The sequence below is a fragment of the Triturus cristatus genome, chromosome 12 (genome assembly GCF_964204655.1).
Source record: "Triturus cristatus chromosome 12, aTriCri1.1, whole genome shotgun sequence".
Classification (NCBI taxonomy): Eukaryota; Metazoa; Chordata; class Amphibia; order Caudata; family Salamandridae; genus Triturus; species Triturus cristatus.
Genome location: NC_140595.1, coordinates 703,691,616 through 703,705,278, shown reverse-complemented (window position 1 = coordinate 703,705,278; position 13,663 = coordinate 703,691,616). Strand labels below are relative to the sequence as shown.

The window sequence follows — 13,663 nt, the reverse complement described above, 5'->3', positions numbered from 1 at the left end:
TTTTCATTGAAACAACCAACATTTCAAACATCCACAGCTGCAATTAAGCACTCCTCGTCATCATCACACCCAGGAAAATCAGACTCACAACAAGGTAATGGTGATCTAGAGAGAAAATCAGGTCTGATATTTCTTCCACCGGGAATGTAGTCGACAAGAAAGTTGTATTGAAGCAATTTAGAACTCAATCTGTCTATCCTGGGGGTATGATCCTTTACCACAACCCCATTCAAAATGGGAATGAGAGGCTTGTGGTCGGTCAACAGCTTGAAAGTCCTACCCCACAAAAAGGTCTTAAATCTCTCTACACCCCAACAACAAGCTAAAAGCTCTCTCTCAATCATGGAGTAGTTTTTTTCACTTTGGCGCAAAGAACGGGAGGCAAACCCAATGGTGCGCTCGACACCCTGCTTGATTTGCATGATCATACCACCAAGACCATCCAAACTGGCATCAACCGAGGCAATGCACTGCAAAGAAGGATCAAAAGGAGTTAAAATTTCACAAGTGCCAAGCTCACGCTTAATCTGTTCAAATTCACTTTGGCACACTTGATCCCACAAAAAGGTAGTCCTCTTTTTGAGAAGTTCACGTAAATGAACATTCTTGGCAGCAAAATCGGAGACAAATTTAGAATAAAACTCACACATCCCCAAAAATGAAGACACTTGTTCCTTTGACTTAAGACACGGAGCTTTAATGATAGCATCAATCAACCCCTCTCTCTGAAGAATTCCCTTTCCGGAAATACGATGGCCCAGATACTCAATGGAATCTACACCAACAATCCCTTTCTCTTGTAACCTGCTCAACACTTCAGTAAGATTCTTGTCATGTGAAGTTTTACATTTTCCCACTACCAGGATATCATCCTGAAACACGACAGTATCTTCAATTCCCACCAAAGCTTTTTCCATAATACGCTTGAACACGGATGCCGCCGAGGCGAGCTCTGAGGGCATCCTTTCAAACTGAAAAGTTCCAACAGGGGAAACAAAAGCAGTTAGATGTTTAGAAGATGAGTCCTGCTCAACCTGATGGTACGCGGCAGATAAATCAATCTTAGAGAACCACTTCGAACCAGTAAATTTTTAAAGAATATCGTCAATACGTGGTAAAGGTTGTGAATCAACCCATATTTCCTTGTTAAGACTGCGCAAATCAATGCAGACTCTATGATCACCATTTTTTTTTGAGCCACGACCAAGGGACTTAACCACAAAGACGATTCCACTGGCTCAATGACACCCGACTCACACATTCTCTTAAGTTCCTCTGCTAAATCATCTCTAACATTAAAAGGTAGATTACGCAACTTGTGTTTTACAGGAACAGCTTGATCCTTCACCTTGATAAGATGTTTGAACCCTTTGATAAGTAAAAAGATTGTCATCAAACACACTATTGAACTTGATAGCCCAAGGAGATGGACCATCATTATGCACACCATCATCCACCACAGACACAGGTTCCTTTGTCCCAGGCCTGAGAGTCATACCAAATATCACTTGGTGGTACCACCCCAAAATGTTCAAACCTTGTTTTGCAACATACACTTTTCCAGTGATGCATCTCTCTTTGAACACCAAGTTACTCTCAAAAAAGCCTTTCAACTCAATTCTCCTGCCCTCATACGAGACAGAATTCCTGTCAGGAGGTTCCAAACACTTATCAGTCCACACAGACTCAAACAGTTCCTCTGTGATCATCGTCATACGAGCACCCGAGTCAACAAGTAACTGAATAGTTTTCCCATCTACAATGATATTAACAATGGGATCTACACAGTCCTAGATATTAAACAACCTAAACGTTCAGGTAAAAAGAACCTAACCTGGGGGTGTCAGAAAGACAATTGGATTCCGATAAACACCCAAAAGAGAAAGAAAGGGGCAGAACGTTTCCTTTCTTAAGTCCCCTCACGCATCAGGGTTTCCCCACGGTGACATGCTTCATCATTGGGGTCCTCTCAGTCCTCTACGGGCTGAGGCGTGCTGCAACTTACGGATTACGTAGGAGCACTTAATACAAATTATGTGTGGTGCAAGTGTAGTGATATGGAGTGGGACAAGTGAATTAAAATAATCAACTAGTGGGCCAAATAAATTTTATTCTTGCTCCTAGCTAATTGGTTAAAAACGGGGTAATACGCTAAAATAACCTACTTTTAATGGGTAAGTGTACTTAGCAAATGGTCAACTAGTTTCGAGCTCCCCAGCTCTTCTTCAGGACTACACTGGGACCAGCCCAGTGCAAATACCACTCCTAGTAAACCTTATTACGGTGAAAAACAAGTGAACACGCTGCGACTAATAAGCATGCGTTAGAGATGATACATACGTAAGTATACGCCTGGCAATGTCTGTAGGGTATAAAAATACAAAAAATTAAAAGGAAAAAGGATAATATGCAATGTAAATAGAATCAATGGTGGTCACACTATACACCAGTGTTGAGACACTCTTTTTCTCTTTTTTCTATTGTGCCACTTAGTGGTTATCCGAGAAAATACTTGCTTCATATAGGCGCTATGCTACAAGGTGAGTAAAAAAGAAGTCTATGAATGCATACAGTGCACATACAAAACATGCGTCTGACAAAACATAACACACACATAAAACTAACGTATGCCCACTAGTTGATTATTTTAATTCACTTGTCCCACTCCATATCACTACACTTGCACCACACATAATTTGTATTAAGCGCTCCTACGTAATCCGTAAGTTGCAGCACGCCTCAGCCCGTAGAGGACTGAGAGGACCCCAATGATGAAGCATGTCACCGTGGGGAGTCCTAGGGGACTCAAGAAAGGAAAAGTTCTGCCCCTTTCTTTCTCTTTTGGGTGTTTATCGGAATCCAATTGTCTTTCTGACACCCCCAGGTTAGGTTATTTTTACCTGAACGTTCAGGTTGTTTAATATCTATGTACAAGATGGAGGGTGAACCTAACTTCTAAACCTCTTTTTCCCCCCTTTTTTTGATAACCATCTACACAGTCCTCACAGTCATCCTTGACCACTAACATTAAATCATTCATAGAACTTACTATGTCCACAGACGTGTCACACTTATCATTGTCAACCCATACCGCATTGACATTACCTCTGGAATTGCACACTTTGGCAAAGCGACCTTGTATCCCACAATTCCGACAAGATGAATTCCTTGCAGGGCAAATACATGAGTTGGGAAAATGTGAAGGGAAATCACACTTCGGACAAAGATTTCTTTGTTGATTCGTTTTTTTTCATGCTTAACAAAAGGTAACTTATTCCCCTTTTGTTCACTGGTTTGTTTTTCCACATGGTGCTTCCCTTCTTTTATTGCACCAACAGCAGTTTTTTCTGGTTTTAACTCTCTAGAAGCTATATGAGAGAACTCTATACTTTTATCAATAGAAATAGTTTCTTGTAATGAAGGATTTTTCAAAGTTAGAAGCTTTTCTTGTACTTTTTTATCCCTACAACGTACTACAACTTGATCTCTGATCAACCGCGAAGTGAAATGTTCAAATTCACACTCTGAGGTCAGAATACGCAAAGAAGCTACATAAGATACAATACTTTTGTCTGCTTCTTGCTCCCTAGTAAAGAATTTGTGCCTAGCCACAACTAAACTACCCTCAATTTCAAACTGTTTTTCTAACATAGCAACAGCTTGGTCAAATTCATTCAGAGGGTCCACGCCCTACAGTACTTCAAGTGGAGGTAAATGTTCCAGAACGGCTTGTCCTTCAAGCCCAAGATTGTGCTCTAAAATATATTTTTTCCGTTCCGCACTAAATCTAATTCCTCCAATAGCTCCTAAATATTTTGTAAAAGCCCTATACCATACTTTCCACCTAACTGGTGGGTCCCCTGGAAGCTGTAAAAAAGGACGAGGAGCTTGTACACTCTGCATGTTGATTAAAGAGAAACATAAAAGTGAACACACTAAAGCAAAAACTGTATCTAAAAAAACAACAGCACCGATGTATAGAGTACAATAATCAACAAAGAGTGAACTAACTTCCGCCCCCTTTTAAAGTAACAAATGCACCTTTTGAGATAAATAAATCTTTTTTTTCAAAGTCTTGTTGTGTTATAGATAAAACGACACACTCAAAAAAAGAACAAAAAAAATCTCAAAGTTTGAAATAGTGTGAAGGGTGTCTCATAAGTAAATCACAAAAATTTTACACATCCCACGAAGAAAGTCTCACCAGTGAAGCATAGAAGATGTCCTCAATGCAAAACGTGGGACAGTCAATAAAACGTAGAAGATGTCCTCACTGACACACGCGGGACTAAACTGATTAAACTACAATGGGCCCAACGTAAACGTAAAAAATTGGGCTTCTTCCCTCAGCGCGATAATCCTTGTGTCCGTAACTGGCTGCAGACACCCGACATCCACGTAAGAGATGATGCTACGTGCATATGACGCACGTCTCTTTTCTTTTTTGTGTTCCAAAACAAGCGCGAAGGAAGAATGACAGAAACGGCGTGTGCAGAGTACACGTCATGGAGGATGTGTTCGGCTACGTCATCACTCGGAGCGCAACAACTGAAGAGTGTAGACAAACTAATTCCCCTCCAGACTCGCCGTGCAGCTCCCAAGAGAACGACACCACACACAAATGCGTACATGCTTTACAGAGAAGACTACGAGGCTCAACAGGAAACCGCAGGAGGCTGCAGACTGCAGAATGTGTACCGAGACTCGATGTCCCATCGGCACACACAATTTACCCCTCACTTTCCAGCTTCACAGTCCTTGTGCACCACCAACACGAAAAGAGGATTGAAATTGCGGTCCAACAAAGTCAGAACAACATTTCAAGCTCAGACACGATGTCCCATCGGCAGTTTCCTGGGAGATACCATCATCATAGCACTTCGGAAAACAAAGACACAGGACACAGGTTGCTCCACTTCTTCTCAGCTGCACACACGGGTAGAGATACAGAACGGTAGGCCAGCTCGTCACCAATTGAAGTGACCACAATGACAAGGTAAGTGGGTACACCTTGAGTTTAATTACCGTTCATCTCCGCAGCTTCCAGGGAAATGAATAACAGTCCCTGGAAGTTCAAGTGTACACATTCCATTCCCATGGCGCTAGGGAACATTCTAAAGAATAAGAGAATACATTACTACAACCTCGTATCAAGATTCCACCCCACAGTACAACCAGAATCCTCAGGTCATTGTCAGCCAAAACTGGGGGAGAAAAAACAATGGCTGTATTAGGTACCAGAGCCTGGAATCTACTGCCAATGCATCTGAGAACGCATAAATCTGAAACACAATATAGGAAAGCACTAAAGACTTGGATTTTCAGAGCCTCAAATGAACTCTGCCTTTCACTCATCTTAAAACTTCAGAGCAGCCGCTCTTCTCTATATAAGCGCCAGGATGCTCCTTTCGGAGTGGCAGTCAGTGCTTTATAAATATCACTTTTCATTTAATTTCATTTAATTTCTTTGGCAATGATAAGGTCGAGAGTGGCACCTTTATTGTGTGTAGAACCTTTACAGAGCTGTGAGAGGTTAAGGTCAGAGAGGAAAGTCTTAAAGGAACAAACAATAGGCTAATTTGTGTCATTCCAATGAAGGTTAAAGTCTCTGAGAAATATGTGGCAGAGTTGATCCGAGCTCGGGCTAATGACCTCCATGATTTTCTCTATGAAGACCAGACTGTCATCAGGAGGGTGATGGATCGAGTGCAGCACACAAATCTTCTTGCCTTTGTTCCAGATTTCAGTAACTGGTTGTTCACAGGAGGATAGCACAGCACATGGAGATTATTTTACTGTGAGGTTGGAGCGATGAATGCAAGCAGCGCCCCCCCCCCCTGTTTTACCAAGTCGATCACTTCTGAGAATGGAGTAGTCAGGGGGGATTAGGATGTCAAGACCTGGGGAAGAAGTATCATTGAGCCATGTTTCAGTGATGATCAGAAGGTCCACGTTTTGCACAATGATGAGTTCTGAAATATCAGCTGCATGTTTCACAGCTGATCTACAGTTGAGTAACATCGAGTTAACGTGCAGATTGGAAGTGACCACTTCTTTAAGAGAGGTGGTTATGTGAAGTGGGTTTTCTTTGTTCACCTTTCTGAACTTAAGACTCAGTTCCCTGTCAGGGTCTGCAATGATGGAGGGGATGTTGAGAGTAGAGTTGGAGGAGGAGACCGTCCTCGAGTCAGTGTAAGACAAAAGAAGGGCGAGAATGTCCTCTTCAGATAGCTGAGGTAAGGGTCTGTGGGGCCTAGATAATGATTAGGTAAAGGGCTAGAACTCCAGCTGGAAGTAAGATAGAGCAGAAAGTGGGATGGTCGTTAACTGAGTAGAACAGATTCTGTGAGTTGTAAATATCATTCCTCTGAGCGGGAGGTGAGACCCATCGCTTCTCCATTTTCAAGGAGAACTGAAGTATGCTTTGCACCATCTCTTTAACAACCAAGAGATCATGCTTGAGATCAGCAATCTTCTCCTCAAGGCAGGGATTGTTCATGCACTTATTCGCAGGACTAGCAAGTGAAGGTAGGACTGGTTCAGCAGTGAGAGCGGTAATAGAGGGTTGCAAAGGACCATTGGCACAGTTACAGAGGGAGATAAAAGCCCTTGTTTCTCCACTTCTGGAATAATAGTCATGGGACTCATGTGGGGGCACTAATGAGTCAGCCAGAAAGAGTCACTATTCCAAAGGGCGCTACAAGCTAATTCTTCTGTCCCCAGAGTTGTTTGTGATCTTGGGCATAGTGAGCTTGCTGGAAAATAAATTGGTTATCAATTCAATTCAATTCAAGCAAGCTTAATTTGACAATTGTCATAAAAGCACAATGCATAAAAAATTCATTCCCTTGCTTTAAATTTTTTTTAAACATTACGCAATAAAATACTTCATAACCTAAAAATGCAGATGCGATATTTTCATAATAAATATAATACAAACAGGGTATTTAGAAAAATCAACCACTAATCGTTTTCCTCCTTAGAGCCCAAGACCACCCAAGAAATGTTGCCACTGATATGTAAACAAAAGGAATGGTACTTGTGCAGATAATTCTAGCTGCTAACACACCACTCCTAGTACCAAGTAGCTTACACATAGGTCTCAGCCATATCCTGCGTGGGGCAGAGTATGCCGGGCACTCAAATAAAACGTGAATAACTGATTCCATAGGTGCTAGGCAACTAGGACAGGTGGCCATTCCATCTTGGGACCATCTCGATGTAAATGCTCTAGTTGGCAAGCTTCCAATTCTAAGTTGAAAGTAGAGCATCCTATCAAGTGGCTTAGTTATATCATCCCAGTATGCTTCAAGGCCAGTTACATCTTTAAAATCTAAGAAAATCCTTGTAAGCGAGAGCGGTGCACTTGACATAAAAGTCTTAAATGCTACCATCTCCCAATATTTATCCTTGAGGGCCCTCTTAGATGGAAAACTAGCATTAAGAGGATCCTCCCAGAGTGTTTCCATTGCCAGTTCTCCAAGAATGCCCCTGATGCCAGCTAACCATTTGATTTTATGAAAGATATCATACTTAATAATATCCATAAGGCCTGTGGCATATGTTCTTAACTCATGGGTTAACCACAAGCGCCTCCATTATAACACCGGGCGCAATTTAGCAATATAGTTAATTGGATTCAATCCTAAGTCATAAAAAAGAGGACACATAGGAGTACTCTGGGTAAATTAATAAGATTATGTAGGAACTTGTTCTCGGATACAGACATTTTTGTTAGATTCTCAAAACCCCAAATATCAGCACCGTAAAGGGCAGAACTAACCACCTTCGCATCATAGACTCGGAGGACTGGAGCAATTGGCTTAGTAAATGATTTAGCAAACTCAGAACACAAGGCTCCAGTCAATTGACGATGTTTAAGCGTTGCCAGCTCTGTCTGCTGGTTCCAATGCAAATCATGTTGGACATTTACACCCAGATAGCTAAATGCCCTCACTTGGTCAAGCGGTACGTTATTCATAAAAAGTTTTCCCTTAAAGGTTTTGTGCTGATTAAAAGACATAAATTTAGATTTTAACACATTTACCTCGAGGCCTCGAGTGGTACAGAATTCTTCAAAAATAACTAGTGCTCTCTGTAATCCACTTGGGGTCTTGGAAATAATTAGGGTATCATCTGCAAACATTAAAATGGGTACTTTGACACCAGCTAAAATTGGGGCATCTACATTGGTTGCGATCATTAGCTTGGCTACATCATTAATATACAATGAAAACAAAGTGGGTGCCAGAACACATCCCTGGCGTACCACTCTCTCTACTGGAAACTGGCTGGTAACATTTCCAAGGGAACCCCACCTAATCTGGGCATAATTATGCTCATGGAGTCTCATGACCAGTGTTAGAAGGGCACAAGGCATGCCCAAGTCATGCAAAACCGACCACAATGTAGAGCGTGGAACAAGATCAATAGCCGCCCTTAAGTCGATAAAGGCAGCATATAAACTACCCTTATCCAATTGCACTGTCTTCCAGTGCAACATTGAGAAATGTAATACTTGGTCAATGGTGCTGGTGCAAGCCCTAAATCCTGCCTGGAGGTGTGATAGGATATTCTGCTCTCGCTCCCAGTCCTGGATTTTATTTAAAATCATTCTACCTAAAATCTTTTGCATAGAATCTATCAAACTAATCGGGCGGTAATTACCAGGGAGTGACTTATCCCCCTTTTTGTAAACTGGTATAATTTCCGCACCGTTCCATGAGACCGGGATGGGCGCTCCTTTTGCCACTGCATTTGCTAATAACAGTATATACCTTCCCCAGGACTTTTTATCATACAAAAAGGTGTCTGCTGGGACACCGTCAATGCCTGGCGCCCTACCAGCGACCACAGATTCCAGTGCCAAGTTTACGTCCCCTATGTTAAATGCCTCATCCAAAAAAGGTGTGTAGGTAGGTAGATCCCTTATACTTACTGCCTGGCTTTTTGCATACTGGGGCTTAAAATAAACCACCCAGTCATCCTGAGGAACCCAGTTATGTGGTTTTTCTGGTTTCCCACCACTTCCCCACTTGATTATACCCCAAAAACGCTTTGAGTTTTTAAGGGCACTAGCCTTTTTGAGCTCTTGCCACCTCTGTTCATCCCATGCACGTTTTGCTTTATACATTGCATTTTTGTAGTCAATCCTTGAGCTGCGGACAGCACTACTAGATCCTACTCTTATAGCCTGCCCCAAAACAAAACGAGCTTGCCTACATTCTTTATTGTACCAGCGTGGCGAATTCTTGGGCAATTCCTTACTTGGCTTATATGGTCTAACAAAGAGGCTTTTTAGTTCTTGAAAAAGCGTTTCGTGAACCCTGGTAAAAGACTCAAGGTCTGAGCTGCTACTAGGGATGGTCCCCATCTCATGGGTTGCGTGTGCTAGCTTACTAAAAATAAAGTCTACTTTCACCTGGTTATCTACCATTTGCACCCACTTCAAATGGCGCATATCATTTGTAGGAACTATATTTGGGGGGGACGATTCGTTATACACACTTTCAGGTTCGGTCAATACCCAGTAGGATAAAAACATACATAGGGGGTTATGATCGCTCTCCAAATGATCAATAGCCAACATATCCACTAGGTAGTCCCATAATCCTAGACTCACTAGGATATAATCTATTCTACTTTGGCCCAAACTGCTCTTATAGGTGCTTGCCCCCGACCTGTCCTGCGTAGTCCTGCCATTGGCAGCCCTGAGGCCTTTATTTAAACAAATTGAGTTGATCTGAATAACCACCTCGGATCATCTGTTAATTGGCGCAAGTTCCAATTTTGGAATACCCCATTGTGCATCTTCTTCCATTGTAAGGTTCCAATCGCAACTTGACAAAGGCTTGAATGTCACATTAAAATCACCAGCAACAATTACATACGATTGCGTAGAATATCTTTCAAGAAGGTCTTCTAAGGCAGCTATTGTCTCAGATTTCCTGCCCCCTGTGCTCCTAGCGTATACGTTGTAAATATCCACAGGTTTAGACTGCCCTTGATTAAGACTGACGATCTGGATATCCCTGTGATTAGATGGAAGTATCTTTGCACTAATTTCCAGATTCTGCTTTATCCAGATGGTCAATCCCCCTGAGGGACGCCCTTTTACGCCCTTCACTGCAGGTATATTAAAATTTAAATACCCTACAAGAAATTGTGGGTCGAGAAGCCATGTTTCCTGGAATATGCAAATACTGTGCAAATTAATAAAAGTGGTCCATTCCGGAATCAGTACTTTCGAATTCAATCCTGAAATATTCCAAGATAAAATTGAACCTGATCTCTCTACGATGTCAGGGGATTTAAGTGTCTCAATCTCGTTAAAATCATTTGGACAGTTTATTGGCCCAGGGAATGATAAACCTTCCAGTAACCGTGGAATTACTAAAGTGCTGGTGATATCTAAATCGGGGACCACATGTTTGCTCTGGCTTTCAGCTGCCTTACCCTGAAAATAATTAGATAGTTCACTTGGCCCCACTAGTCAATCTTTAAGCTCGAGGCCCGAACAGCCCTTATCTTTCTCAGTTAACCATTTTATCTGACTATCGTGCCAATGTTGGGGGAGTGTGGGTCTGAGTTGAATAGCCGAGTAATCTGGAGAACAACTTCCAAGCTCCAATAAGACTAGATTTTCAGCCATGACCACCTTCTTAAATGTCAGTTCAATACAATCGGTTGACTCCCCACAGTGAATAAGCCTGCGTGCCCTAGTTATATCTTCTCTGATCACAGAGCGACAGCCCCTGATATGCCTGATCTAATGAATAGCCTTATTTGTTAAGGAATCTATTGATTCTGTGTCTTTTCCAGGGCCCAGTCTCGGGACATTCACCATATAAACTTTAGGTACACTAGGCATCTTTACAACGCTCGGGTAATCTCCCCTAGCATCAGTGGCCGGTTTACTGTTAGCTTTCTTAGATACAAACGAAGAGTTACTATGCCTATCACTTACTTCTTGTCTACCACTCCTTTCGTTGGGCAATGATTTCCTAGGACAATCGCTTTTTTGGTTTACGCTATGAGCTTTCTCGACCCCCTTTTTACGTTTGACCACTTCACTATATGGGATGGCAGTTTCGGACAGTCCACTATCCCTACATGTGCCATGCATAATGGATTGCACTATCTCTTTTTCCTGGACTTTAAATTTACCACTTGATTGCTTGTTTGCTAGGCAGGTTGGGCAGTGGCCTTTATCTAATAGGATACTACTCACTACAGAAGTGAGGTTGTCAATCTTAACTTTCATACATTCAACTGTCTTACATAATAATTGGTTATCATCGCGATCGGCAAGAAGAAAAGTGTTAACTCGCCTATGGACTTCTTCATCTGCAGCCTGGCCATGGTGCACGTGCTCGTGAGCTTATCCAATGGGTATGTGACCATAATCATCACCCCTCTGAACAATACAGAGTCAGGGGCACCCAACTTAACTGTCAACCTTGACAACCTGCTTGATTGGGTGATCTGCAGCTCGCTGCTGGACTTCATCAGCAGCCTGCTCCCTATAGTAGGAGACAGATGCTTCACTATCTTTTCTGCACTACAGTAACACAACATCGGGATGGTGAAGCCGGTGGTGATCTTCATCTCTTGTGTCTGGCCCATGTGCACTGCCTCCAGCATCCTATTCATCATTTACTTGGACAACAACTCAGACATCTACTCGTGGTCATCATATGCCTCATTGGCATGTTCTTCACCATGCTCACTCTCATGACGTCCCTCAATGTGCACATGTTCATGCTGGCCCAGATGAGCATGAAACACATTGCCATTTTGCCGAGCAGGGGCACCATCGGCCAAGCCACCAACATGAAGGGCGCCATCACCTGCTCGGGGTGTTTGTGGCATTTGTGGTGTGCTAAGCATCTTTCTTCCTCCACTTCAATTTCTACATCTCCTGCCCCCAGAATCCATACTGTGTATGCTTCATGTCACACTTCAACGTATACCTCATCGTTATCATGTGCAATTGGGTCATTGACCCCCTGATCTACATGCTCTGTAGTCAGGAAAAAGCTTCAAGGAAATGTTCTGCTACCTGAGCCCAGTAGTATGACCTGCCAGGCAGCTACTGAACCAAGAGAACCAGATGCACGTTAGATATCTCTGCCATTTTTTACCAGAAAGGCCTCATAGTGTTTTTAGCGTCATAAATTTGATCAACTCACTTATGTTGCTCATGAAATCTAGTTGTATCAAACACATCAAACTTTTAATTTCCTACAACAGTCCGAACCAATTCAGCAAAACATGTGTATGCGTATTTGACCAGTGCCTTCCTTTGTGTATGTGATGTTGAAATGCTGCCTGATTTTTTTTCTTAATATTAATCAATACACCCCCGTGGCCCCTGGGGGGCAAATAAAAAATGGTGCAGTTTTGCAATCTCACTGTGCAATAAAGTCACAATTCCATATCAGGTTCATTCGGGTTTCTTTGTAAATCTCTAACTCAGTCCTAGGTAGCTGTGGCTTAGTCCATTCAGGTAACAAGTGTGAAGCATTTAGATGTACCTAAACAGTTTAATAGCAAGAAAAAAAGCTACACAATAAAAATCTGACAAAAATAAAAATGTGGTTGTATTTTTGTATTTAAATATACAGCTCAAAGATAAAAATCTACTGGAGGGGCCGGAGATATGATTTTTTAAAGAAACAATAAATCTCAGATTTACACTTAGCACAATTATCATTGCAATATGCCACAACTCACGGTTTAGGGTTAGCCACAACAAGTAACTTGAAAATGCTATAAGAGCACCCTTGTGACGACCAACTGTGGCAGGAAGCCATTCACAGGGACCAATAAGGTTCAGTTGAACAGGCATCTCACAGTTAAAGCAGTCCCCTGTCCAATTCCAGGGTCTATTGGGCGAAATGTCATAGGAATCAATAGCGTGGTCTTGATGCAAGGGATGCAGGATGCTGAAGACGCTCAAGGATGCTGAGGATGCTGGGCCAGTGTCGGGGGTCTCTATGTGGCCACCCCTCAGTCCACGAATATGGTGGAGTGACTTTAGCCTCAGGGGCGGTGTCCATCAAAGTCCAGGTGAAGTCTAGCCAAAGCACTATTGCCACTGGTCTTCAGTTATTGCAAAACCAGGTGGTTCCCTTTTACAGGCAGCAACTTCCTTACTGGATGACCAAACTGCACCTGACCACTCTCAGCCTATTTCTTCCTTTTTCCATTGCTTTTTCCTTTTCTTGTCCCCCTTTTTGATTTTGTTACATTAACTTCTTCTATAACCCTCTTTTAATTTTGTCTTCTCCCTTCCCATCTGTTTACCTGATCCTTTCTTAACCACCCCATCCAAATTCTAAACATTTTATTGCATTGAATTTTTGATGATTTGATTTTTAAAATGTAGCAGTAAACCTTTAAAAAGTAATACTTTGACCAGTAATAGTTTCAAATTCTTTAGCCCTTTTTACTTCGCAAAAACCATTGTTGGTAACAGTAATTCTAAACATGTGCCAGTTTTCCTACAGCCCGCTCAGGAGAAAGAGTGGGGTGACAGTAGTGAAAGTCATCCAAAAAGGACACATTTTTCCATATTTAAAAACATATACAGACAGGAAAATAGTTACTCTTCTGACTGTGTTTATCTGCATAAATCAGTAAGAACAGAAAACTGGGATGC

The 13,663-nt window shown here is 42.1% G+C and overlaps 1 pseudogene; it reads left to right on the top strand.

Moving 5' to 3' along the window:
* The first annotated feature begins 4,629 nt into the window (after positions 1–4,629).
* On the top strand, positions 4,630–12,098 carry LOC146780155 (melanocortin receptor 4-like; annotated as a pseudogene).
* The last annotated feature ends 1,565 nt before the right edge of the window (positions 12,099–13,663 follow it).